The 25,938-nt window shown below is 47.6% G+C and overlaps 1 non-coding gene across 1 annotated transcript; it reads left to right on the top strand.

The window, feature by feature from the left end:
- Positions 1-4,383: 4,383 nt before the first annotated feature.
- TRNAT-GGU (transfer RNA threonine (anticodon GGU)) lies at positions 4,384-4,452 on the top strand. The gene has a single exon. It is a non-coding gene; the product is annotated as a tRNA-Thr (tRNA).
- Positions 4,453-25,938: the final 21,486 nt, after the last annotated feature.

Genomic DNA, 25,938 nt, shown 5'->3' with positions numbered 1-25,938 from the left:
AATGTGCAAATCATTGTCCTGTAAGTATCAAGATAATGTGCTAATGAGGGCGTGGTATGTTAGTATGGAACCATTGTATCCTGAAGTGATCTGTTAATGTGTGAAATCCAAAGCTAATCTGCATGGCTATTGTGGACTGTAGTCTTTGTTAGTCTGGAGGTAGGAAGAGTAATATATAGTCAGAAAGGGGGGGGGTTGAGCTGAATCATTGTCCTGCAAAAAGTATCAAAAGTAATGTACTAATCATTGTCTTGTAAGTATCAAGATAATATGCTAATGAGGGTGTGGTATATGGAACCATTGTATCCTGAAGCGATCTGTTAATGTGTGAAATCCAAAGCTAATCCGCATGGCTATTGTGGACTGTAGTCTTTGTTAGACTGGAGGTTTCCAGGACAGGAAGCCAAGCCTTATTCATTCTTAAACTCTCTTCTTTTCTGTTCAAGTTGTGCTGGTGTTTATGAATGTCAACGGCTTCGTGGGGCAATCTGACAAAAGAGTTGGTAGAATTGCCCAGTCTTTCCGTGCCTTGGAATAAGACCCTGTGTCCTGTTTTCGGGAAAGGAAAGACCAAGACCACAGGTCACACCGCCCGGAGAACCTGCAAGAACCAATAAACTCCAGTTCAGCCACAGCGAGGCGTCCCAGCCCCGAGGCTGCAGAGGAGGCGGGGAGAGCGAGGGAAGGCGCTAGGACCCAGCGGAACGGGCCTGCCCGAAGCGTTCCCTTTTGGGCTACGCGGTTTCCTGCTGCATCTTCAGACTGTGCGTAAAGCATCCCTAGCCGAAACCCCCCCCCCCCATACCCTCCTCCCTCTTTGCAGCTGCGATGCTGCTGCTGGTGCAACCTCTCCGGCAGGAAGGGCAGCGGCTCTGACCGGTAGAGGGACGCCGAAACCTATTACGGAGGGTGAGGATCAGCCTACTCTTCCTCCGGATGCGCTGGGAGCTGGCTGGGCTGAGAATCTGCGGCAGAGGCGCGCTCTGCACATGCTCGGGGGCGACCTCGCCCTGTGCATGAACGCCAGGGGTGAAAACGCATGGTCACTTTATCCTCTTTTAATCCCTGTTTAATCCCAGGAAAAGTGGAGGGCAGCAGGAAGAGAGGAAGACCCAACAAGAGAGGGATGGACTCAATAAAGGAAGCCACAGCCTTCAATCTGCAAGGTCTGAACAAGGCTGTCAAAGATAGGACATTTTGGAGGACTTTCATGCATAGGGTTGCCATGAGTCGGCTGCAACTTGACGGCACTTTATACACACACACACACACACACAGCAGGAAAAGAGGAAGACCCAACAAGAGATGGATTGACTCAATAAAGGAAGCCACAGCCTTCAATCTGCAAGATCTGAACAAGGCTGTCAAAGATAGGACGTTTTGGAGGCCTTTCATTCATAGGGTCGCCATGAGTCGGCTGCAACTTGACGGCACTTTATACACACACACACACACACACAGAGCAGGAAAAGAGAAAGACCCAACAAGAGATGGATTGACTCAATAAAGGAAGCCACAGCCTTCAATCTGCAAGATCTGAGCAAGGCTGTCAAAGATAGGACATTTTGGAGGACTTTCATTCATAGGGTCGCCATGAGTCGGCTGCGACTTGACGGCACTTAACACACACACAATCCCTGTTTCAGCCAGGATTCAGCCAGGATCGAACGCATGCGTTTCACTTAACGTGCGTTCGATCCTGGCTAAAACAGGGATTAAAGGAGGATAAAGCGACCATGTGTTTTCACCCCAGGACTGAATTCTGACGTTCAGGGCGGGGTTGTGTGTGTAAAATGCCGTCAAGTCTCAGCCGACTTATGGCGACCCCTTTTTGGGATTTTCATGGCAAGAGACTAACAGAGGTGGTTTGCCAGTGCCTTCCTCTGCACAGCAACCCTGGTATTCCTTGGTGGTCTCCCATCCAAATACTAGCCGGGGCTGACCCTGCTTAGCTTCTGAGATCTGACGAGATCAGGCTAGCCTGGGCCATCCAGGTCAGGGCTACCTGCTCCTTATTGAGGTGGAAACTGGAAAAACCGTGCCTGCAGTTTTGATGATTGCTTCCTCTGGCACATCGATCGTCGGGTTGCCAACCTCCAGGTAACAGGAAGAACAGCAGGAAGGGCTCTATTAATAAACAAACCAAAAAACATTATGAACTCTATATCCAAATTTATAAGTATATAATATACATCTATATTAAAAATAACAATCGGTCAACAATATTGTCGAAGGCTTTCACGGTCAGAGTTCATTGGTTCTTGTAGGTTATCCGGGCTGTGTGACCATGGTCTTGGTATTTTCTTTCCTGACGTTTCGCCAGCAGCTGTGGCAGGCATCTTCAGAGGAGTAACATTCTGTTACTCCTCTGAAGCCTGCCACAGCTGCTGGCGAAACGTCAGGAAAGAAAATACCAAGACCACGGTCACACAGTCCGGATAACCTACAAGAACCAACGGTCAACAATATTGTTGAACAATTGTTATTTTTTGGTTAGGGTAATAGATGTATATTATATACTTATAAATTTGGATATAGAGTTCATAACGTTTTTTGGTTTGTTTATTAATAGAGCCCTTTGTGCTGTTTTTCCTACTAGCTAGTTCTATTACAGCATAGGTAATTGTTTGCATATAACCTCCAGGTACTAGCTGGAGATCTCCTGCTATTACAACTGATCTCCAGCCGATAGAGAGCAGTTCCCCTGGAGAAAATGGCCGCTTTGGCAATTGGACTCTATGGCATTGGAGTCCCTGTCCTCCTCAAACCCCGCCCTCCTCAGGCTGCGCCCAAAAACCTCCAGCCGGAGGTGAAGAGGGACCTGGCAACCCTTATCTACTATCGGATTACTTTTCCCCATAGACGCATTTCCCATCTGCCCTTCCTCTCCCAAGAGGCCTCCACAACTTTTGCTGTTACGTTTCAATTCTTACACAAATGTTTGCAATAATAATAGTGGTAATAACAACAACAATAAATTTGGTTCCAAAGAAAGGGGCAGAGCTATCAGGGAAGATAAAGTCCTGCATTCCATCACTGCAGAAGATTTCTGTCCAAAGTTGGGGCAGCTAGATTCAAGTCCAGCAGCACTTTAGAGACCAACAAGGTTTTCAGGATATCCAGAAGTTCTGTTGCAGACCACTGGGCCGCAGCTCAGTGGTCGAGCATCTGCTCAGCATGCAGAAGGCCCCAGGTTCAATCCCCGGCATCACCAGTTAAAGCAGGGATGGGGAACCTTTTTTCCGCCAAGGGCCATTTGGATATTTATAACATCATTCGTGGGCCATACAAAATTATCAACTTAAAAACTAGCCAACCAAGCTCCAAGCAGGTAGCTACCCCAGATGACCCCCCCCCCCCCGGCACGGGCAAGCAGACAGGCATCCAACCAGAGGTGCACTCGCCCACCTGGTGGCACAGGATGGTCTGTTGCACCAGTCGGGTGTAGCCGTCCAGCCGCACGCTGGAGTTGCTCCTGCTTCGCGTGGTCAGGGCCAGATTCTACAGCCAGCTCCTGCTACCTCTGCCTGCAGGGGTGAAATGAGGACACACTGGCGAAGAACTCACCCCCTGCCCATTCTGGCCCTGCCCCCTCTAACCCCTCCATTGTCGTCACTTCCACCCCCAACCCTCTTGTAGTACAGAGGGAATATGTTTCTGCACGGCCAGGGCTGGAAAGGGTTAACACAGTTTCTTGGGCGGTCCTAGCAGCTCCATAGCTAACGACTCTTCTGCAAGAAAGAAAGAGGTTCCTTTTCTCAGCAAAACAAACTCACATCCGCCTTGAATAGAGGCCATTCTTGTCCGCGGGAGGGGGCGGATCTCCAGCCTTAGATCCTTCTGAGCTAGAGATCTGCCAGGACCCACGAAGGGCCAGACCAAATGACTTTGTGGGCCTTAAATGGCCCTCGGGCCTTATGTTCCCCATCCCTGAGTTAAAGGGACTAGGCAAGGAGGTGATGGGAAAGACCTCTGCCTGAGACCCTGGAGAGCCGCTGCAGTCTGAGTAAACAATACTGACTTTGATGGACCAGGGGCTGATTCAGTAGAAGGAAGCTTCATGTGTTCAACATGGCTACCCTCAGAAACTATGTACAGATAGAGTAATGCAGAAATTTTCTTCCTTTCTGGAATGATGGGGGGGAGGTTACACCTTGGCCACACTTTTCACTTTGGTACCTTTGGGAAAACCACACGTTTATATGAGCCCAGAGGCCTAGTGGGTACCCCTGCTTTGCCCAATATTTTTTTTGGGGGGGGGGCATGTGGAACAAAACACTGCAGTGGTCCCAAATGGCAGTTGACTTGCCCTTCCACCATATGTCTGAGAGAAAGAAATTGCCAGGCCTTCTAACCTGAAGGAAGAGAGACCCTCAAGAAAGGGCCGTAGCTCAGTGGTAGAGCATCTGCTTGGTGAGCAGAAGGTCCCAGGTTCAATCCCTGGCATCTCCAGCTAAAGGGACTAGGCAAGCAGGTGATGTGAAAGACCTCTCTCTGCCTGAGACCCTAGAGAGCCGCTGCCGGTCTGAGTAGACAGTGCTGACTTTGTTGGGCCAAGGGTGTTACTCCGTATAAGGCAGCTTCATGTATTCTTGTGACCTTGATATGGGCTTTAAAACGCTGCTCTGAATTTCCCACATCAATAAGAAGTCAGGCTGAATGAGACAGAGTACGCATGTGGTTTTAGCTGCTTCTGAATTGGGGTGGTTGTGTGTTGACGGACAGAATTATGGGCTCAAGATTGGCTTTTAGGTCAAGAGTGAAATGCCCTGGGAAACAGGTCCCTAGAATAGCAAGTGTTTGGTGTTCAGATTAAGGCGTATTAATCCGGGCTTGGAATAGAATGATACTATAAGGAGACCCATCCACCCAGCCCTAGCTGCTGTACACCTGCTTTACAGCCAAGACAGCTTCGTCAGTGTGATTTGGGTCCGTCCGTGTTAGGAAGAGAGACCCTTAAGAAAGGGGCCGGAAGACTGGAGTCAAATCGAAGCGTTGACTCAGTGCTGATTCACACCCTGGCTCCCACCCACCCAAAGTGATATTTTGCAATGGAAAAGGAGAATAAAGTTTCACGCCAAGTTCCAGAATACAGTTTAATTATAACTCGTTTCCACCACAGTGTGGTATGAGCGGTGTGTTCGTCGCAGGTTGTCACAGGCGGTCCTTGAAACATTCTTATTTGGATTTTTACTACGGCTACTTGTATGAATAAACAAGAGATGGAATGAAATCTGGAGAAAGGAATTACAAAAAAAACAAAAACACCCCTCTGAATTAAAAAAATGACATTTGGATTTCAAAATGGAGCATTTTTAATAGGTATATATGCACAGGTACATTCTAGTTAGGAGCCCCGTGGCGCAGAGTGATAAGCTGCAGTACTGCAGTCAAAAGCTCTGCTCACAACCTGAGTTCAGTCCCTACGGAAGTCGGTTTCAGGTCGCCGGCTCAAGATTGACTCGGCCTTCCATCCTTCCGAGGTTGGTAAAATGAGCACCCAGCTTGCTGGGGGTAAAGGGAACATGACTGGGGAAGGCACTGGCAAACCATCCCATAAACAAAGTCTGCCTTGTAAAGGTTGGGATGCGACGTCACCCCATGGTTCAGGAATTACCTGGTGCTTGCACAGGGGACTACCTTTACCTTTACATTCTAGTTAGAATTAATTAAAACAAATATGCAGTGCTATCCATTTTCTAGATTTAGTGGTTGAGAGGCTTAGCAAATGACATAAGTATAAGATAACATCATTTAAGTTTTGTAATGTAGTTCGTTTGTACGAAGGCCACTGTTAGAGTACAATTTTATATATTGTTCTGGTAAAGATCTATCTATTTGTAAGATTAGCGTTAGACAATATAAATTGACTTAGTTCCGCATTATAGGGTATTAGACGAAGATCTTGTCGTTGGTAGGAAGTTTTGATTACGTAATGGAATGTGTGGGGTATATTGTATGTGTTGTTTTATGTCATTTGAAAATAAAAAGTTATTTAAAAAATACGGTAAGCAAAATACCCCCTGAGCATTAGAATGTTATTGTCAAACTAGAAAGCCTTCCTATCATTATCAGTATATCTAATTCTCAACATACCCAAATCTGTGAATACTTAAATCCAGAAATTGGAACCTTGGAACAACAATTTGCAGAAGAATATGAAATCTAAAAATACATTGGGGATTAACCCTTCTCCATAATAGAATGGAACCTACCTACATTTTCCCTGTGGTTGTTTTCATACTCCAAGCCCCCGCCCCCACACAGGCAGGGCTTAAAGCTCAGCAGTAGTACACCAGAAGACAAAACCTGGATCAGTCTGTACACAAACACTCTTCCGATGGCTGCCTTTCCCACTAAACTGGTGAACAACAGGCTTTAAGGCTAAGCGCTGTCTTTCCAGTTTGCCCCAGAATGGCTCCAACGACTATATCAATTATGGAGCCCACCTAAGATCCTTTTCCCAACCCAATTTAATGGACATTTCTTGCTTCAACGGTGCCCCTGGATGCATCATTAGGGTTGCTAGGTCCCTCTTCGCCACCGGTGGGAAGTTTTGGGGGCGGAGTCTGAGGAGGGCGGGGTTTGGGAAGGGGAGGGACTTCAACGCCATAGAACCCAAGTGCCACAGCAGCCATCCTCTCCAGGTGATCTGATCCCTATCTGCTGGAGATCAGCTGTAATAAAAAAGCCTCGGTATGCCTTGAGGCTGTGCAGGGAAGAGAGAGGAGCTTTAACCCTGCAGCTTCCACTCCATTTTGCTATTCTAAACCAATTCGCCTGTTCTAAAATGTAAAGGTAAAGGTCCCCTGTGCAAGCACCGGGTCATTCCTGACCCATGGGTTGATTGATGTCACATCCTGACGTTTACTAGGCAGACTTTGTTTACGGGGTGGTTTGCCAGTGCCTTCCCCAGTCATCTTCCCTTTACCCCCAGCAAGCTGGCTACTCATTTTAACAACCTCGGAAGGATGGAAGCCTGAGTCGACCTTGAGCCAGCGACCTGAACCTGACTTCTGTCAAGTTCGAACTCAGGTCGTGAGCAGAGCTTTGGACTGCAGTACTGCAGCTTACCACTCTGCGCCACGGGGCTCCTTCGCCTGTTCTACTGTTACCATTTTAAAGGAAACTGGGTTTGATTAACAAAATCAAGCATTGGCTTGGTGGGATGTAATTTACCTCCATGCCATGAAAAGCTACAACTGCCCTTTTCCACGGGCAGCCTCGATTAAAGGGACAGGAAACTTTTCTCCAGGCCTGTTGGCAACCCTAATGTCATTCAGCTTCCGGAAGGCACAGGAAGGTTTTCTGGGTAGCTGCCTGACAATTATGTTTTGTGTCGAATTATGTTCTGATATTTTTATCTTGCCGGCTGGAATACTGTGCCCTTGTTTAGAAAGTTTTGGTGCTTGGCTGCTTTTCATTGCATCGGTGTTTTTGACTCGGTTGTTTATTGTTTTGCAGGTGTTTGTCATTTTAGGAGATTTGTTTTTATGTTTGCATTCTGCTTTTGCTAACTGCAAGTCCCCTTTTTTGGAGAATGCAGTTAAATGTTCCCTAAATTTAAAAAAAAATACAGCATGAAGATGTCCCTTGAGGGGTACTTTGTGTGACCCTTGTCAGCTTCAATTCTTTTGTATTTCAACAGTTTTAAAAGTTGCAATCCTGTGAATACTTACCTGGAAGTAAATAATGTTTAGGGGGATGAATGTTAAGTAAACATCAGCAGGATTGCTCTTCTTGTCACAAAGGGTATCGCTCTGCGTTTCCTCAGATGAAAGTTTTCAAAACTTTGCAGAAAGAAAGGCTTTGGAAGAAGGGAAGCCACGAGCTGCATTCTTCACTGGAAGAGGAGCTTCCACATTTTTGCAGAGGGCTGCTGGCATTTCCAGAGCAATGGGGGAAAGGAACATGCCCTCCCAGAATCACCCACCATCCAGGTTCTCTGTGCAAGAGTACACACTGTTCACATTCTTGCCCAAGCCATCTGTGTTGAGGACAGACATTTGAAACACAAAAAATCTCCATGGAGCTTGCTGCACATGCTGTGCCAGGCAAAGTAAAGATTATTCTTATTTTAAGAAGGAGAGAAGTGGGGGGGGGGGGTTAGGGTTGCCAGGTCCCTCTTTGCCACTGGCGGGAGGTTTTTGGGGCGGAGCCTGAGGAGGGTGGGGTTTGGGGAAGGGAGGGACTTCAATGCCATAGAGTCCAATAGCGGCCATTTTCTCCAGGTGAACTGATCTCTATTGGCTGGAGATCAGTTGTAATAGCAGGAGATCCAGCTAGAACCTGGAGGTTGGCAACCCTAGTGGGGGGGAAGGGTTGCTGCTCCCAAATCAGTCCTGTTAACCAGGATCTCTGTGTTGCAAAGAGGGGCAGACGCTCGGGTTGCAAACCTCCAGGTGTGGCCTGGAGATTCCCCAGAATTACAACTGATCTCCAGATGACAGAGATCAGTTCCCCTGGAGAACATGGCTGCTTTGAATGGTAGACTCTATGGTATTCTACCTTGATGAGGCCCCTCCCCTCCATAAACTCTGCCTTCGTGGTGTAGTGATTAAGAGCGGTGGACTCTGATCTGGAGAACCGGGTTTGATTCCCCACTCCTCCCCATGAGCGGTGGAGGCTAATCTGATGAACTAGATTTGTTTTCTCACTCCTCTCTTCGAGCTCTGTCAGCCCCACCTACCTCACAGGGTGTCTGTTGTGGGGAGGGGAAGGGAAGGCAATTGTAAGCCGGTTTGCTTCTTCCTTAAGTGGGAGAGAAAGTCGGCATATAAAAACCAACAACTCCTCCTCCTCCTCCTCCTCCTCCTCCTCCTCCTCCTCCTCCTCCTCCTCCTCCTCCTCCTCTTCTTCTTCTTCTTCTTCTTCTTCTTCTTCTTCTTCTTCTTCTTCTTCTTCTTCTTCTTCTTCTTCTTCTTCTTCTTCTTCTTCTTCTCTTCCTCCCCAGGCTCCACCCCTCAAAATCTTCAGAAATTTCCCAATCACACTAGCAACCCTACATTCCAGTTACCAAATCAAACACTCCTTTACCGCACAATTTGTGCTGTTCTTGTCATTTCGCACCGCCTATACACCGCCCTGGCCACATCGTCCCTTGAGGTCCTTCGATAGCAGCTTGTGCGCTTGGCTCTGTTTCTGTGTTCACACAGCAGCTCTCAGAGATTGCTGGACTGGAACTTGAAACGGTGCGATAACATCAGAGCAGTCCCGCCTTACACAGCGTTTGAAATTCTTCCAGTGAATCAGTGCTACAAATAATTCCAGCATTTCTTTTATTCCTCCCCCCCCTGCTTTGTCATGCATTGGAATGCTGGGAATAACTGTGTTTCCCCGCAAGCCTAATAGCACAGCACAGGGGGAATGCTGAAGCCCCTTCTCTATGCAGCTGTGGTCCCAATTCTAATTGGGCACCTTACATGCAGGAATCAAGGAGAACTCCCAACTCATGTTTAACTGTTACACAGGGCTGAGACCCCAGATCACGTTTTTCCCCTGTTACATCTGCACTCAGATGACCCACAAGTGATGGAATATGCAGGTTGGGACTGAGGTCCCCACCCTGTATACTCTGTAATCCATGAATCGGCTGGCGCACATGCGCAGGTGAAAAAAGTGAATGTGCATGAGCTGACAGTACAATCCTATGCATATTTAGTCAGAAGTAAGCCTTTTATTCAATGGGGCTTATTTCCATGTTTTCAGGGACCAGTTTTATTAGGGTTGCCAGGTCCCTTTTCACTACTGGCAGGAGGCTTTTGCAGTGGAGCCTGAGCAGGGCGGGGTTTGGGGAGGGGAGGGACTTCAGTGTCATAGAGGCCAATTGCCAAAGCAGCCATTTTCTCCAGGGGAACTGATCTCTATCGGCTGGAGATCAGTGGTAATAGTGGGAGCTCTCCAGCCACCACTTGGAGGTTGGCAACCCTACTGCACATATCCCACACTGACATTCATGGTATCATCAAAGAATACACACAGGCCGGGTAAAGCGGGGTGGTAGTAGGGTTGCCAACCTCCAGGTGGCGGCTGGAGATCGCCAGCTATTACAACTGATTTCCAGGACACAGAAATCAGTTCACCTGGAGAAAATGACCTCTTTGGAAGGTGGTTTCTAAGGCATTATACCCTAATGGAAGTCCCTCCCCAAACCCTGCCCTCCTCAGGCTCCACCCCCAAATTCTCCAGGTATTTCCCAATCTAGAGCAAGCAACTCTAGTAGTGGTATTGTCTCTAGTAGTGGTATTGTGTCTCACACAGCAAAACTGAAAATTAACCAAGTGTTTAATTTTTCCTAACCAGTTTTTTGGCAAGGGAGATGAAAAAAAGATTACCACCGCAGTCCTAGATTTTCCCCAACTACTCCGCGCTGAGATTACAGCGTCTTCACCCAGAAACCACACCAGTCATTAAGGCCCTCTGGAGGATACGAGAAATGACACACACGGGGCGGGGGGAGCGAAAGACAGATTGAACATCCCTTGGATGCAAAACAGTTTGTTAAGACAGCTTGCTAGGCAGGGGGGATGCTGAGATGAAAGGGCTGAGATAAACGGCGACGGACTGCGATTAATTATTAAACTAGTTATTAATAGTTGCAACCGTTTCTCTGCCACAACAGTTCCCCCCCCCCCCACCTCACCGGGGAGACACCAATCCTCCTGTTCGAAAGATCCTTAATTCCCCAAGACCAAATTGTGTTGCCTCTAGCCCAGGAGAGTCTGTTGAAAAAAAGGAACCTTCTGATTTTGACATCCCGAAGACCAGGGGAAAAAAATACATTCCTGGCAACTTGCACCTTTGGAAAGGTAGCAAAGAAAGAGTGCCTCTGGCCAGCACCTCGCTGAGAAAGTCCAGAACAGTGGAGAGAGTTGGTTTGGTCCTGGGAGACTCAACCGGACACGGTAGCCAGAATCCGGAAAACATGGGCAAAAGGTGTTGAAACAAGCACGGAGTGTGAGGCGACCTCTGATGGTCAGGAAAGGCATGCATAATCAAAAGGAAGCCCTGAATGGGTTTGCCAACCTCCAGGTACTAGCTGGAGATCTCCTGCTGTTACAACTGATCTCCAGCCGATAGAGATCAGCTCCCCTGGAGAAATCGTCCGCTTTGGCAATTGGACTCTATGGCATTGAAGTCCCTCCCCTCCCCAAACCCCGCCCTCCTCAGGCTCCGCCCCAAAAACCTCCAGCCAGTGACAAAGAGGGACCTCGCAACCCTAGCCCTGAAGCAATTTGGCAGGGGTGACGGTGGGGAAACAGCCCTGCATAAATGGCCCGTGCTACCTCAGCCCAATTCGGTAACAGATTTCAAGAGATTCAGCAATGGGCCCCTTTATTATTGTTTGGTGGTGTAAAACCTGCTGTTCTGGGGTGGGGTCTGGAGGGGGAGAAACAAATGAGACTTTGGTCCCCGTAGGGTGCCACTGGCTTTTAGCGCCTCTGGACATCAAGTCCTGACAGTAATCCCAGATTACTGAACACCAGAAGTGAAGTTTTTAAGGGTCAATACCTCTTACTTTTAAGTGCCGGCTTGTGTAAGGATAGCCAAAGAGTCAATACGCATAAGGGTCATCATCAAATAAATTGTGGAACTCCCTGCCCCAGGATGTGGTGCTGGCTGCCATCTTGGAAAGCTTAAGGGGAAGTGGACATGTTCATGGAGGAGAAGGCTATTCATGGCTCCTGGTAAAAATGGATACTAGTCATGATGCATGCCTATTCTCTCAAGGATCAGAGGAGCCTGCCTATTATATTAGGTGCATTGGAACATAGGCAGGATAATGCTGCTGCAGTCGTCATTTGTGGACTTCCTAGAGGCTCCTGGTTGGCCGCTGTGTGAACAGACTGCTGGACTTGATGGACCTTGATCTGATCCAGCATGGCCTTTCTCATGTTCTTGTGTAATGTGTTATTCTTTAAGATGCCACAAGACTAGGGTTGCCAGTCTCCACGTGGTGCCTGAAGATCGCCCGGAATTCAAACTGATTTCCAGTATTCAGATATCAGTTCTCCTTGAGGAAATGGCTGCTTTGGAGGGTGGAGTCTATGGTAGGGTTGCCAGGTCCCTCTTCGCTACCAGCAGGAGATTTTTTGGGGCGGAGCCTGAGAAGGGCGTGGTTCGGGGAGAGGAGGGACTTCAATGCCATAGAGTCCAATTGCCAAAGCAGCCATTTTATCCAGGTGAACTGATTTCCATCGGCTGGAGATCAGATGTAATAGCAGGAGATCTCCAGCTAGTACCTAGAAGTTGGCAACCCTAGTGTATGGCATTATACCCCTCTGAGGTCCCTTCCCTCCTCAACCTCACCATCACCAGGCTCCACCCCCAAATGTCCAGGTATTTTCCAAATTGGATTTGGCAACCCTACCTACAGCCACTGTCCTCTGATCCAGTAATTGTTTCATCGCTGCCCATTCTCCATATCTTTTACATCTACTCCTCTCTGTGATTTTGTTTTTCCAGCTCCCTGCCCAAGTAAAAACCAGAATCTTTGCAGGCCAAATACATTCACGCCAGGTTCAGATAATTCAAACTCTAAGGAGTGTAAAAAGGAATAGATAGCCTTAGGTTCCATGAGCACAAAACATATTGTTTTTTTTTTTCCTTTTATACACACAGTTTTAACAAATGAACAGGCTGGAGGGCTCTTCTGTCCATAGCTCCCTTCTCATCCCCACCATGTAGACTGAAATCAGGAAATGAAGAATTCCAAAGGCAATTGACTCTACAGGAGGAATTCAAGCAAGTTGCAGAAGAAGGCCTACTTTCCATTAACCGCAGTTGACAGGGGAACCAGCCGCTTCAGACAAGTTAGGGGATTATGCAATGGAGCACTCCTTTATACAAAGGCAATGCCCATCGTGTAGAAAATTAGGAGTTGGGGGAAAGCTTCAGGCCTGGTTTTTCCATGACCATGCCAGTAGACAATGCAAAAATGGGAACCCTCCCCCCACATGCATTCTGGCATAGGGCTGCCACCCCCCAGCATTACAACTGATCAGCAGACAACGAAGATCTATTCCTAGGGTTGCCAGCACGGGATTGGGAATTACCTGGAGATTTTGGGGGTGGAGCCTGAGGAGGGCGGGGTTTGGGGAGGGAAGAGACTTCAATGCCAAAGAGTCTAATTGCCAAAGTGGCCATTTTCTCCAGGGGAACTGATCTCTGTCGCTGTATAAAGTGTGAGATCTCCAGCCACTTCCTGGCGGTTGGCAACCCTAGATTCCATATGTACTGGTACATGAAGGTTGTGTCCACTTTGGAACGGGAAAACAGCATCAGGATGGGAAGGCAAAGAGGGACCTGGAAACCCTACACTTGCCCCACATGGGTATGGAAGGAAAATAGACATAGCGAATTTCAGCCATGTGTACATGCAATATAATAGGTGCAGTTTTCCTGCTTGGTGGCATACATAGATGTGTGATGTACAGCGGTGCGCTTTATTTTCCTACTTGAAGGTCCATACAGATGTGCGCTTCATTTTCCTGCACCCATGTAGGAAAAGAGGTTATGTGCAAAACAGCCTTTCAGGGGTTGACACAACATATATCCCTGTCTGCTTGGCACACTTGCTGAGCAGCCCAAAGGGGAAACCACTTAGGCTGCATGCTTCCAAAATGGGTATTAGAATTACAGTGGTGAATGGGAGTCTGCGTGAGCAGCAAGGCAGAGATTTCATTGATGAGTGGGCATGAAACGCTGGCAGCCGCCAGCAAAAGAGGCAGAGGAAGAATGAAAAGGGAGGTCTCCGTACTGTATTATGTGCCTCTGTGAAGCATGAATATGAGCTACCAGACAGAGGAGGACACAAATGTCTTTTGCAGTTAGGGTTGTCATGTCCCTCTTTGCCACCGGTGTTTTTTTTTGGGGGGGGGGAACCTGAGGAGGGCAGGGTTTGGGGAAGGGAGGGACTTCAGTGCCACAGAGTCCAGTTGCCAACGTGGCCATTTTCTCCAGGTGAACTGATCTCTATCGGCTGGAGATCAGTTATAATAGCAGGAGATCAGTTGTAATAGAAGATCTCCAGCTAGTACCTGGAGGTTGGCAACCCTAATGACAGGTCCTCTGTTTCCCCCCCGCCTTCTTCCTTTCAGTTGACTCAGTCAGCATTCAAGTCTCTCAAAATCTATTTTACAGCAGCCTTACATTTATTTTTTGCCGTCGACCTATGGCGATCCTGTAGGGTTTTCAAGGCAAATGGCGATGAGAGGTGGTTTGCCATTGCCTGCCTCTGTGTAGCAACCCTGGACTTCCTCGGTGGTCTCTCATCTAAGGACTAAGCAGGGCCAACCCTGCTTAGGTTCCAAAACCAGATGAGAACAGGCTAGCCCGGGGCACCCAAGTCAGGGTTTATGCCAAACTGGTCAAGTTTAAATCAGAGCATTGCCTTCAAACTTCAGCCACGAGAGTTTTTTAAAAAAAATAATGTTTCCTTTGCCTTCTGATCAGTCACAAAACAGAACTGTATCCACTGTGAGCAAACAATAACATGACCACCATTTGTGACAGGAAACGGCACATTTTGTAAGCTGGTGTCACTGTATGAATCAAGCCAGTCTTCTTGTATGTGCTTAGTTTGCTAGACGTGGGGAAAGAACCAGACTCAACACCCATGACCACAGGGTGACTGACAGCTGCCAAAAGCTCCCAAATTCCCTTTGCCTCCACAAACACCAGTCAGACTTAACCTAAACATCCCAACTGGAATGATGCCTTTTGCATGGGTCTATTACTGTCCAAGATGGCTGCTCTTATGTTTGAGCAGTAACTTGAGAGGAGATCACCGATATTTGGCTTTGCGATTGCATGCACATGCCGGAAAATTAGCTAAATTACTGTTAATTTTTTTACCTATTCCCAGCTGAAGATCCTTCTAGTTTACTACTCAGTGTGAGAATGAAGGATTTTGTATGCTGTTGGATAGCTGCTAGGACTCTAGTTTTTTTGAAGGGTTTGTTATAGGGTTGCCAACCTCCAGGTACTAGCTGGAGATCTCCTGTTATTACAGCTGATCTCCAATCGATAGAGATCAGTTCACCTGGAGAAAATGGCCACTTTGGCAATTGGACTCTTATGGCACTGAAGTCTCTCCCCTCCCCAAACCCCGCTCTCCTCAGGCTCTGCCCCAAAAACCTCCTGCCGTTGGCGAAGAGAGACTTGGCAACCCTAGTTTGTTAGGACTTCACCTTTAAGGACTTGGCCCGGTGGCCAAGAAAATCAGGGCAAAGCAAATCACAAAAGGGGGTAAAGCTAGATAGAGCCAAATGGGCGTATTTTAATTTCTTAATTTTTGTATTCTTTTAATGGTTCTGGTTCTGGACATTTTAACCGGTTGTTATAGTGTTATACTGTTTTAGATTGACCTTTAAGGACTTGTGTGCTGAGCTTTTGTCTACCGGGAAAACCATCTCTGGTCAGATGTAGGCTGAGAAAGGGTGTCGCTAACACAGTGAAACATTCCTGCGTGACATTTGGTTTGTCAAACCCACCCCAGATCTCATTTGCTTTCCGGACACCCCTATAATCTCCATGAGCCAAACGAGACACTCTGCAAAATACAGAGGGGGTGGCAGGTTCTGTAGAGCAGTCCTGTCGTGTTTTTAATAATAGGCTTGAGGAAAGAACAGCTCCAAATGGCTTGCTTACGCATTGCTGTTCTCGGGGAAAATGAATAATCTGGATCAGGGGGGTGCGGGGAGAATGCCAGCACTCAGAAAGTATGTGGCTTGATAGATACAGTCTACATGGATATATTAAGAGCCCCGTGGCGCAGAGTGGTAAGCTGCAGGACTGCAGTCCAAAGCTCTGCTCACGATCTGAGTTCGATCCCAACGGAAGTTGGTTTCAGGTAGCCGGCTCGAGGTTGACTCAGCCTTCCATCCTTCCGAGGTTGGCAAAATGAGTACCCAGCTTGCTGGGGGTAAAGTGTAGATGACTGGGGAAGGCAAACCACCCCATAAACATAGTCTGCCTAGTAAACATTGGGATGTGACGTCACCCCATGGGTCAAGAATGACCCAGTGCTTTACCTTTACGGACTACCTTTACCTTTACGGATATATTATACCCATAGGGGCATATTTACCAGCATCACAGCCATGTAAGGAAGGATAGGCTGAGAAAGTGATGTGCCCAACAGTATAGGGTGAACTTTAGAAATTTGAATGCAGGACTCTCATAGTGTGTAGGGATGCCAGCCCCCAGGTGGGGCCTGGGGATCTCCCAGAATTACTGCTCATCTCCAGAGCTGTACAGAGATAGGTTTCCCTGGAGAAAATGGTTAGTTTGGAGGGTGCACTCGATGGTACTGAACCTGCTGAGGTCCCTGTCCTCCCCAGGCTCCATCCTCAAATCTCCAGGAGTTTCCCAACCTAGAGATAGCAACCCTACCCCTCCATCCCCCAGCAGGGCCCAGGGAAGACTTGGCAGCCCTATGTGGTATAGTGTTTAGTCTGTCAAACTAGGATCTGGAAGACCCAGATTCAAATCCCCACTAAGCCATGGAAGATTGCTGGGACAGTCACACACTCTCAGGTTAAACTACCTCAAAGGGCTGTTGTGAGGATAAAATGGAGGAGAGGAGAACGATGTAATCTGCGGCAGATCCCCATTGAGGAGAAAGACAGGGCATAAATGAAGTAAATAAAACAAATGGATGGAATTTTAGTTTATAGGGGGGCCAGATGTATTTTCTTTTCTTCAGAGGTTGGAGTTCTTTTTTGAGCCTTGTCCTCTGAAATGTTAGGGTTCCGGTTCTGTTCTGAAAAAATCAGAGAAATGATCTTTAGTTATTTATTTTTCAGCTAAAGAAGCTTTTTGGGAAACATTTGAGTGACATGCTGTCACTCAAGGAACTGAGCTCTGCTGCTCCAGACAGATTACGCTGAGCTGTATTTTGATTTAAATTATAGTAATTATGTGTACATTTGCATCTTGGAAAGTAAATTAGCACCCACAAATGTTGTGCACATTTTATTCCTCTTTTTTTTTAAGTGCCCTCGTCCTCTGTTTTAGTCACCTGTTTCAAATTCCACCTCAGCCACGGCCCATGAAAGCATTAGTCAAATCCCTTTCAGCATTCCTTCTCCTCGATAGGGTTGCCAGCTCTGAATTGGGAAATTCCGGGAGATTTGGGGGTCAAACCTTGGGAAAGTGGGGTTTGGGGAGGGAAGGGACCTCAGTGGGATATAAAGCCATAGAATCTACCCTCCAAAGTAGTCACTTTTCTTACAGGAACTGATACCTGTTGTCTGGAGTTTGGTTGTAATTCTGGGAGATCTCAAGACCCCACCTGCAGGACGGCAACCCTACTTCTGAATCACACTAAAGGCCAACCTACTCCACCCCTCTGTCTCCAACAATGCCACTCTGATCTTAGAGACAGGGTTGCCAGGTCCCTAGGACCCTCTTCGCTACCAGCGGGAGGTTTTTGGGGCAGAGCCTGAGGAGGGCAAGGTTTGGGGAGGGACTTCAATGCCATGGAGTCCAATTGCCAAAGCGGCCGTTTTCTCCAGGTGCACTGATCTCTATCAGCTGGAGATCAGTTGTAATAGTGGGATTTCTCCACCCCAGCCACCTCCTGGAGGTTGGCAACCCTACCCATAGGGATCCAGGTAGCTGTGATAAAAGGCCTCCAATGAAAGAAAGTTCTCTTGCCAACGGCAGGGTCTGTTTGTTTTTCTCTTTATTGGTTGCATTTGTTTCCCATTCTAGACGTGAGCTTCTCAGGCAGTCTGTTACCCATGCTTGCAGCGGGCTGAGATCCGGCTTGCATAGTAGTATCTGGTGCCCTCTGGGCTGAAATGGGTGGCATTTAAGACATTGTCTATCCGCTGATTTGAATAACGCTGGTGTGTGTGGAGAGGGCCTGCTTTGCATTTTGTGCATCTGACTACAGCGTGGTAGTGACTTTGCACACTCAACTCTGCCCAAGCCTGTACAGTTGATGGCAAATTTGATTTCATTTCTTTAGCCATCCAAGAGATTTTTTTGAGACTGCACAAAAAAAATAGTGTGTGATTTTCTAGTGGTGCCCTCTGGTGTCCAGAGGATAGAGGCACAAAGGTTGGCATTTGCATTGTGTTTTGGGGTGTTTTTTTTTTGGCAGATCTACTGGCTTGCTCACAGACAGCAGGAAGGACCCTGCACGCCCCCTCCCTTGATCTCTTCCTGTAAAGGTAGATTGGCATTTCTGGGCTTGGCCTGGCTACATTGAAGTATGCCCGGTAGTGACATTCCTCCTTAACAGTTGGGAGGAAATGTGCTGACCTAAATATAGATGTCTTGCGGTAAAGGAAGGTGCAAAAGGGTGGGGGGGAGACTGCGGTTTCCACTGGGAGAGGTGTGAAGGGAAGGGAGATCAGTTATTCATAGTGTAAATCTGATAAATCCAACTACAATCAATCCGTCACACCCACACCCACCCACCCACACACACAGAATTCCATCCCTTTCTAAGAGATATATTTGTATTTTGAACACATGAACACATGAAGCTGCCTTATACTGAGTCAGACCCTCGGTCCATCAAAGTCAGTATTGTCTACTCAGGCAGCTCTCCAGGGTCTCAGGCAGAGGTCTTTCACATCACCTACTTGCCTAGTCCCTTTAACTGGAGATGCCGGGGACTGAACCTGGGACCTTCAGCCAGATTTTCTTGCTCTTTAGCATTGTTCCAGAATTTAGGGCTGCCAACGCCAGATTTGGAAATTCCTTAATTTGGGGGTGCAGCTAGGGTTGCCAGGTTCCTCTTTGCCATCGGCGGGAGGTTTTTGGGGTGGAGCCTGAGGAGGGCGGGGTTTGGGGAGGGGAGGGTCTTCAATGCCATAGAGTCCAATTGCCGAAGCAACCATTTTCTCCAGGTGAACGGATCTCTATAGGCTGTAGTTGTAACAGTAAGAGACCTCCAGCTAGTACCTGGAGGTTGGTAACCCTAGGTGCAGCCTTGGAAGGGTGGAGTTTGGGGAGGGGAGGGACCTCAGCGGGTTATAATGCCAAAGAGTTCACCCTCCAAGGCAGCCTTTTTTCTCCAGGGGGAACTGAACTTTGTAGTCTGGAGATGAGTTGTAATTCTGGAAGATCTCCAGGGCCCACCTGGAGGCTGGCAACCCTGTCCAGAAGTGAAATCACCCTCCCTCCCAATTTGCCATCTCAGATGTTAGGGGTGTGTGTGTGGGGGTGCTATGGTAGCGCTGAAGGAAAAGCACTAGCCCTTTGCACTTGTTACTGCATGGTGGAAGATGAGGGTTTGCCCACCTCCAGGTAGGGCCTGGAGATCTCCTGGAGCTACAGATGACAGAGATCAGTTTCCCTTGAGGAAATGGCCGCTTTGAGGATAAGGCCCTATGGCATTATACCTTCTGAGGTCCCTGCTTTCCTCAAATCCCGCCCTTCCCAGGCTCCACCCCCAAATCTGGGTACCCGAGGTTGGGTGAGAGGAAGATTTATATAAGTCTATGTAGAAATATTACAAATATAATTTATTAGAAGCGCTATGCAAAATTTTAAATTCTTTAAAAGCATTAAAATAGCACAGTGGCAAAACTTAGGTTGATATCTATAACCACAAACCCAAACGCGCTTCGGCCTCTAGGGCCTTCATCAGTGGTTAGTTAAAATCTTTTCTTAAGTCTGCACACATATATAGAAATACAATGATGTAAACAAATGCAAATACAAACAGTTTAAAACCCAACCAAGTAAGTGAATATGTTGTAAAGTTTATTCTCAATTATTCAAACAACTGGTATATTGGGTTGTTGTTGTAGTACTGGTTAGTATAAGTCTCTCGTATATTTTGGGTGCAGATATCAACCTGGTGAAGCAGATATCAACCTGGTGAAGCATAGACTTATATAAATCTTCCTCTCACCCAACCTCGGGTACCCAGCTTTTGTTTTTAGGTTGGGTTTAATTCCCCTTTTTTTTTCTTCCACCCCCAAATCTCCAGGAATTTCCCTACCCAGAGTTGTAGGGTTGCCAGGTCCCCCTTTGCCACCGGCGGGAGGTTTTTGGGGCGGAGCCTGAGGAGGACGGGGTTTGGGGAGGGGAGGGACTTCAATGCCATAGAGTCCAATTGCCAAAGCGGACATTTTTCTCCTGGTGATCTGATCTCTATCGGCTGGAGATCAGTTGAATTAGAAGATCTCCTGCTACTACCTGGCAGTTGGCAACCCTACAGAGTTGGCAGCCCTAGGAGGTAGCAGTGGCTGGGCATGGGGAAGGAGGCTAAATCCAACCCCCCACCCTCACCATAAAAAATGGCTGCCTTTGAGCCTGGACTCATTCGATGTTCGTCCCGGAATCTTTTTACTACCAACCACCTCAATCTACAACGTATGACGTTATGACAAGCACGCCTCTGAACACATGCAGAGATCCTTCCCTTCAGCCCCGAGGCACTGCATTCCAAGAGGTGAGCTGTAAAAGATTCCCAGGGCCAAAACCTTTTTAAAGAACAAGAATTTAGCCAGAGCGCTTGAAATATTTAGGGCAAGCTCTAACTTTTTTGCAAGTTGCTGCAAGAGGGGCTCTCATGGGGTGCGGGCGGTGGATGTACTCCATTCTGAGCCTTAACATGTACATCAGAAGAAGTAACACCAAACACGTTCGTCACAGGTTTATCCCTCAGATGCCCTTGCTTGTCGGGGATGTCCTAGATTTGAGCCAGATCTTTTCAACTCCTCCCTCCCCTTGCTCCCTGCCTCTCTCATTATACTTGGAATGCCCTTGAATTTTTGCCATGTCCTTTTCGTTCAGCTGGATTTACCTGTCACCTTGTCTAATTTTATCTCTCCCCCCCCCTTTCTTTCAAAAACTCTTATCTCGGCGTGAAAGCTCTTGAGCACAGCCTGGGACCTCTCTAGCTCTTGTCGTAATACAATAGAACAACGCAGCACCATATGAGGACCTCCGCCAAGGCCACCGCAAAAGGCAAGGAGCCATTGTAATGTTCCTCCAGGTCAGACTGCAACTCCTTTCTCACCGGTACGTGCTTGATATCAAAGTGTTTTGCTCTCGCAGGCAGATATCCATCTCTTTACAGGCTTATAAGTCAGAGAAAGATGTCTGTTTTATCTGTAAGGGCACTCCTAGAACAGCTGACGAAGGCATCAGGCTCATAGCTCTTTGTGCGGATGATGATGAAGAAGAGTTTGTTTTTATACCCTGCTTTTTCTCTGCCTTTAAGGAGTCTCAAAGCAGTTTACAATCGCCTTCCCTTCCCCTCCCCACAACAGACACCTTGTGAGGTAGGTGGGGCTGAGAGAGAACCGAGAGGACCGTGACTGGCTCAAGGTCACCCAGCAGGCTTCATGTGAAGGAGTGGGGAATCGAACCCGGTTCTCCAGATTAGAGTCTGCTGCTGATGTGGCGGAGTGGGGAATCAAACCTGTGTCTCCAGATTAGAATCTGCCGCTCTTAACCTCTACGCCATGCTGGCTCTGTAGAGAACTGTGGGCATTTTCTATGTAGCTGCCATGATCTGTATGATTGCAAAGACCCTTTCTTCAGCTACCATCCTGCAAATTGGAGTGGCTATATGAAGAGCCCCCATAAGGAGTCCCTCATTCTCCCTAATAGTACCTCCATGTGTAAACTGTAGCAGTGGTCTTCAACCCTTCCAGACCAGGGACCTGTATCTTTAACCCCAGGGGGCAGCATGTTTATGTTCTATAGTAAATGCCGATTAAATGCTTGCCTGGGTTTGATTTTTTAAACAAGTATAACAATAATAAAAACATGATCTGCCCATTTCTATCTTGTTTTTCAGCTCTCGAGACATTCTGGTTTGTGTAATGCATTGCCGCCACCCCCAATAAAGTGGCTGATTCTAGCAATTGCTGAGGTCCTCTGTGCAACTGAGATAACCCCCTCCAGTTGAGGTCTCTCCCCTCCCTTCCCCAGGCCACTCCCCAAATCTCCAGGAATTTCCGAACCATGAGTTGGCAACCTGATTTAGAAGCCTTCACGTACCAGAGTCCACATCTGCAAATACACAGAGTCCAGTGCCTCTGATGAGCATATACTAAACCAGGGTTGGGGAACATCAGGCGGGAGGGGGGGCGTTTAAGGCCTGCGAAATCATTTGATCTGGCCCTTCGTGGGTCCTGGCAGATCTCTAGCTCAGAAGGATCTAAGACTGGCGATCTGCCCCCTCCCACAGGAATAACCTCTATTCAAGGAGGATGTGAGTTTGTTTTGCAGAGAAAAGGAACCCTTTTTCCCCCTTGCAGAAGAGTTGTTAGCTATGGAGCTGCTAGGACCGCCCAAGAAATTGTGTTACCCCTTTTTTACCACCCGGGCTGTGGAGAAATGTATTCCCTCTGTACTGGGGCAGAAATGGTGACAATGGAGGGGTTAAAGGGGGCAGGGCCAGAATGCAGGGGGGGGGGAGTTTTTAGCCAGTGTGTCCTCATTTCATCCCTGCAGGCAGAGGTAGCAGGAGCCGGCTGTAGAATCTGGCCCCAACCATGCAGAGCAGGAGCAACTCCAGCGTGCGGCTGGACGGCTACGCCCCGCTGGTGCAACAGACCATCCTGTGCCACCAAGTTGGTGAGTGTGCCACCGGTTGGATGCCTGCCTGCTTGCCCGTGCGGAGGGGAGGTCATCTGGGGCAGTTGCCTGCTTGGGGCTTGGTCGGCTAATTTTTTAGTTGATAATTTTGTATGGCCCGCGAATGATGTTATAAATATCCAAATGGTCCTTGGTGGAAAAAAGGTTCCCCACCCCTGCTCTAAATGAATCCCCAAAAGCTTCGGATGCAATAAATCTATTCACCTTTAAGGTGCCGCAATACTTTTTGATGGTCTTTCTTGCAAGGGACTTCCCTTCTGGAATTTTTCCTCCCAAATGGCAATGTCACAGGGATCTGCCAGCATCCGTGTTTTGTTTCTGTGGCTTCGTCGAGATACACAGTCCTCAGCGTTCGATGTAATCCGGCCCGCTCAGGGGTCCAGAGAGGCCAATTGCCAAAGCGGCTATTTTCTCCAAGGGAACTGATCTCTATCGCCTGGAGATCCAGTTGTAATAGTGGGAGATCTCCAGCCACCACCTGGAGATTAACTAGAAAGTAGACACCACTGTGCACATATCACAAAGATTAGAAAATCAGCACAGGAGCGAATAATCATTGCAAAGGTGCAAAAACTCTATTAAGGTGCTACAAAATACATACAATATACAGTCCTAATAATATACAACCTACAGTCAAATATGCCATATGAATCAGTCCATTAAGTATAACGTGCATCCAGCTATGATTCAGTCCATGTAATGCTTATTAGCATCCAAACAGGTAAGAAATCCTAACTCTGTACTGGTTATGTATTCCTCTTATTCACTGTAGGCCTTCAGCCAGGGGCCAAGAAGAGACATCCACAAAAGAAGGGGAACATTTGCAATAATTATTCGCTCCTGTGCTGAGCACCTGGAGATTGGCAACCCTACAAATTCATAATAAATTCGTACAATTCACAAATTTGGAGCCCCCCTGCCCAGCCAGGCCAAAGGGTCCTCCTTCCCCTGTCCCCAACTGGCCCTGAACCAAAGCCATATCCAGGCAGCAACAGTGTGGGTTCCAAAACACTACAGATTCTTCACCAGAGCGACTCCCGGTCGGTTCTTTCTGCATGCTTGCAGTGCCCCCGTGAGGCCGTCGCATTGCTTTGTGAACTTCAGCTGCCATATTCTAACTTCAGTTGGTATGTATATTTATATATGGGTGCGTACGCACAGTCTCACACCCACAGCCCGCTGCCTTCCACAGGCTTTCATGCCAGCCTGCCTCTGTCAATCACTTCTGTCCGATGGCAAGATGGCAGGGCAGGGTCTGACTGGGAGCTGTTTCCTTGCAGGCAAGTTTGTTCCAGCTTTACGTGGGCGGGTGGGATTGTACGCTACAGCGGGTGTGTATGTGTGTGTGTGTGCGTTTCATCTGTACATGCCACTTGTATGAACTGGGGGGGCGGAGGTTGCGGGCCATCTTAATGCATGGGCCCGATGGGCACTTCCCCGGGGGCCCCACGAGCATAGGGGCTCTATGCTAATCTGTGTATGTTAAGTGACTTGCCATAAATAAATACTATTATCGACCATTTACTTTTTATTCCTGTGAGTGGTTGTCGCAGGGGCCCCAGCACACTGGTTTGCCCAGGGGCCCATAATGCTGTTAAGATGGCCCTGTTGCAGAAGGGGGATTTCAAGACCCAGAGAAGCAAGGGGGAGGGAGGTCGAAATCTGGTGTGTGCAAAGTTAGCTCTAACTTATTAAAGTTAGTTCTAACTTATTCTTTTATAAACTGCCCCACTCAGGGGAGGAGTGACCCTCTGCTCTTATGCTCACTCTCTTTATTTACGTTGGCACCATTCTGAGCAAGTCAAGGGTGAGATTCCTGGGAATCGAAAAGGCAGCCTCATCTCTTCCCGTCTCTCTCTGACACGTTCTAATTTTAGCGTGAGGCCGCCCTCCCTTTTGTTTGTTGCTTGGAGTGGAGTCAGCTGTTGCCGTGTTTGTTCCAGCGGACTGGAGATTACGGCAATAGGTAGGGTAATAGCTGTTGGTGTAATGCATGCAGGCTTTTGAATTACACAGAATCCTGAGTCAGGGCAAGAGGGAAAAGAGGGCCCAGCCGCACAGGGAACTGCAGGTAAGGTAACCAAGACGGTCACCTGATTAAAAGAATCTCCCCCCTATCAGTTTGAGTCAGTTGACTGAATCTGCCTACATTTGCATTTACATTTATTTTGGTATGCTGCCTCTCCAGACATCAGTTCAGGCCAGCTTGATTGGTAGGGTTGCCAACCTCCAGGCGGTTAGAAATCAAAGCAAAGCACCAGTACAAACAAGCCCCAATAGGCAAATAAATAATATTCACAGTAGAAATGCTGATAATAAGTACATTGTGAGGAAAACCTCAAAGCGACAACCGCAGTTGCGAAGAACAAGAGGACACAAGTCCAAACTTTACAATAAATAGAAACTCGAGGTGTTAATGAGTATAAAAGGTGTAAAAATGCTCACAAATCCTGAAAGTCCATATATAGAAAAAAAAGCACAGGACGAGAATATAGCGCAATGGGCTTCCAGTGAAATTCCCATTTCATAGAGATTTCTTTCAAGCTTTAAATTCCTCCATGTGCGTGTAGCTTCATTCAGAAGACAAAGGAATGTACCTTCCCAATATATATACGGACAGCTGGATAAGATGTCTCTTCGAATCAGGTTATCTGATTCTGATTCTATAACTAAACCACGATTGTGTATATTGATTTTGTCATAATCATGCAACATATGTGCTCTTAGAAAATCACACTTGCTATTGTGCAAGGCTACAACAAATAACACACAAGCATACACAAATTATGGCAAACAACTTTGCAAACTGCAATTGACACTGACAACGTCCATAAGCGTACAAACGGTGACCCAATAGGTTTCAGCGCTATATAAACATCCTGAATTGGAAGCAGAAGCACGTAGAAAAAAATCATAGTGAGACCAACTAACGAAGAGAAGGGGTTCCAGTAAAAGTCCCTTTTCACGGAGGTTTCTTCGGTCCTGGTCGTGGTCTGCCACTCAAAATCATAAACTGGTGCGAAATGCACATCCATGAAGTGGAGAATCCAGCGTCAGTCACACCAAATGGACGGCATAGTCAATTGCACTTTTTTGTACCACCTGGAGGTTGGCAACCCTACTGCCACCTGCCATTTTTGTGAGCTTGTGTTAATTAATCAACTGTTAATTTTTTTTTTCCTGGCTGCTTCTCAGAAGAGCCTGCTATGTAAATTGCAAGTGTGCTGCATGCGTCCTGCCTCTTTTTATGTAGCTGTTGAGAGGTGCAGCACGACAGTAAGATGTCACTGAGTGGTGGAGACGATGCCTCCAGGTCTCTCACCCTTGGCTTGTATGGTGGAGCTCCTGACACTTGTCTTG

The sequence above is a fragment of the Euleptes europaea genome, chromosome 18 (assembly GCF_029931775.1).
Source record: "Euleptes europaea isolate rEulEur1 chromosome 18, rEulEur1.hap1, whole genome shotgun sequence".
NCBI lineage: Eukaryota > Metazoa > Chordata > Lepidosauria > Squamata > Sphaerodactylidae > Euleptes > Euleptes europaea.
Note: the sequence above shows the minus strand (reverse complement) of the source record. Positions and strands in the feature narration are given on the sequence as shown.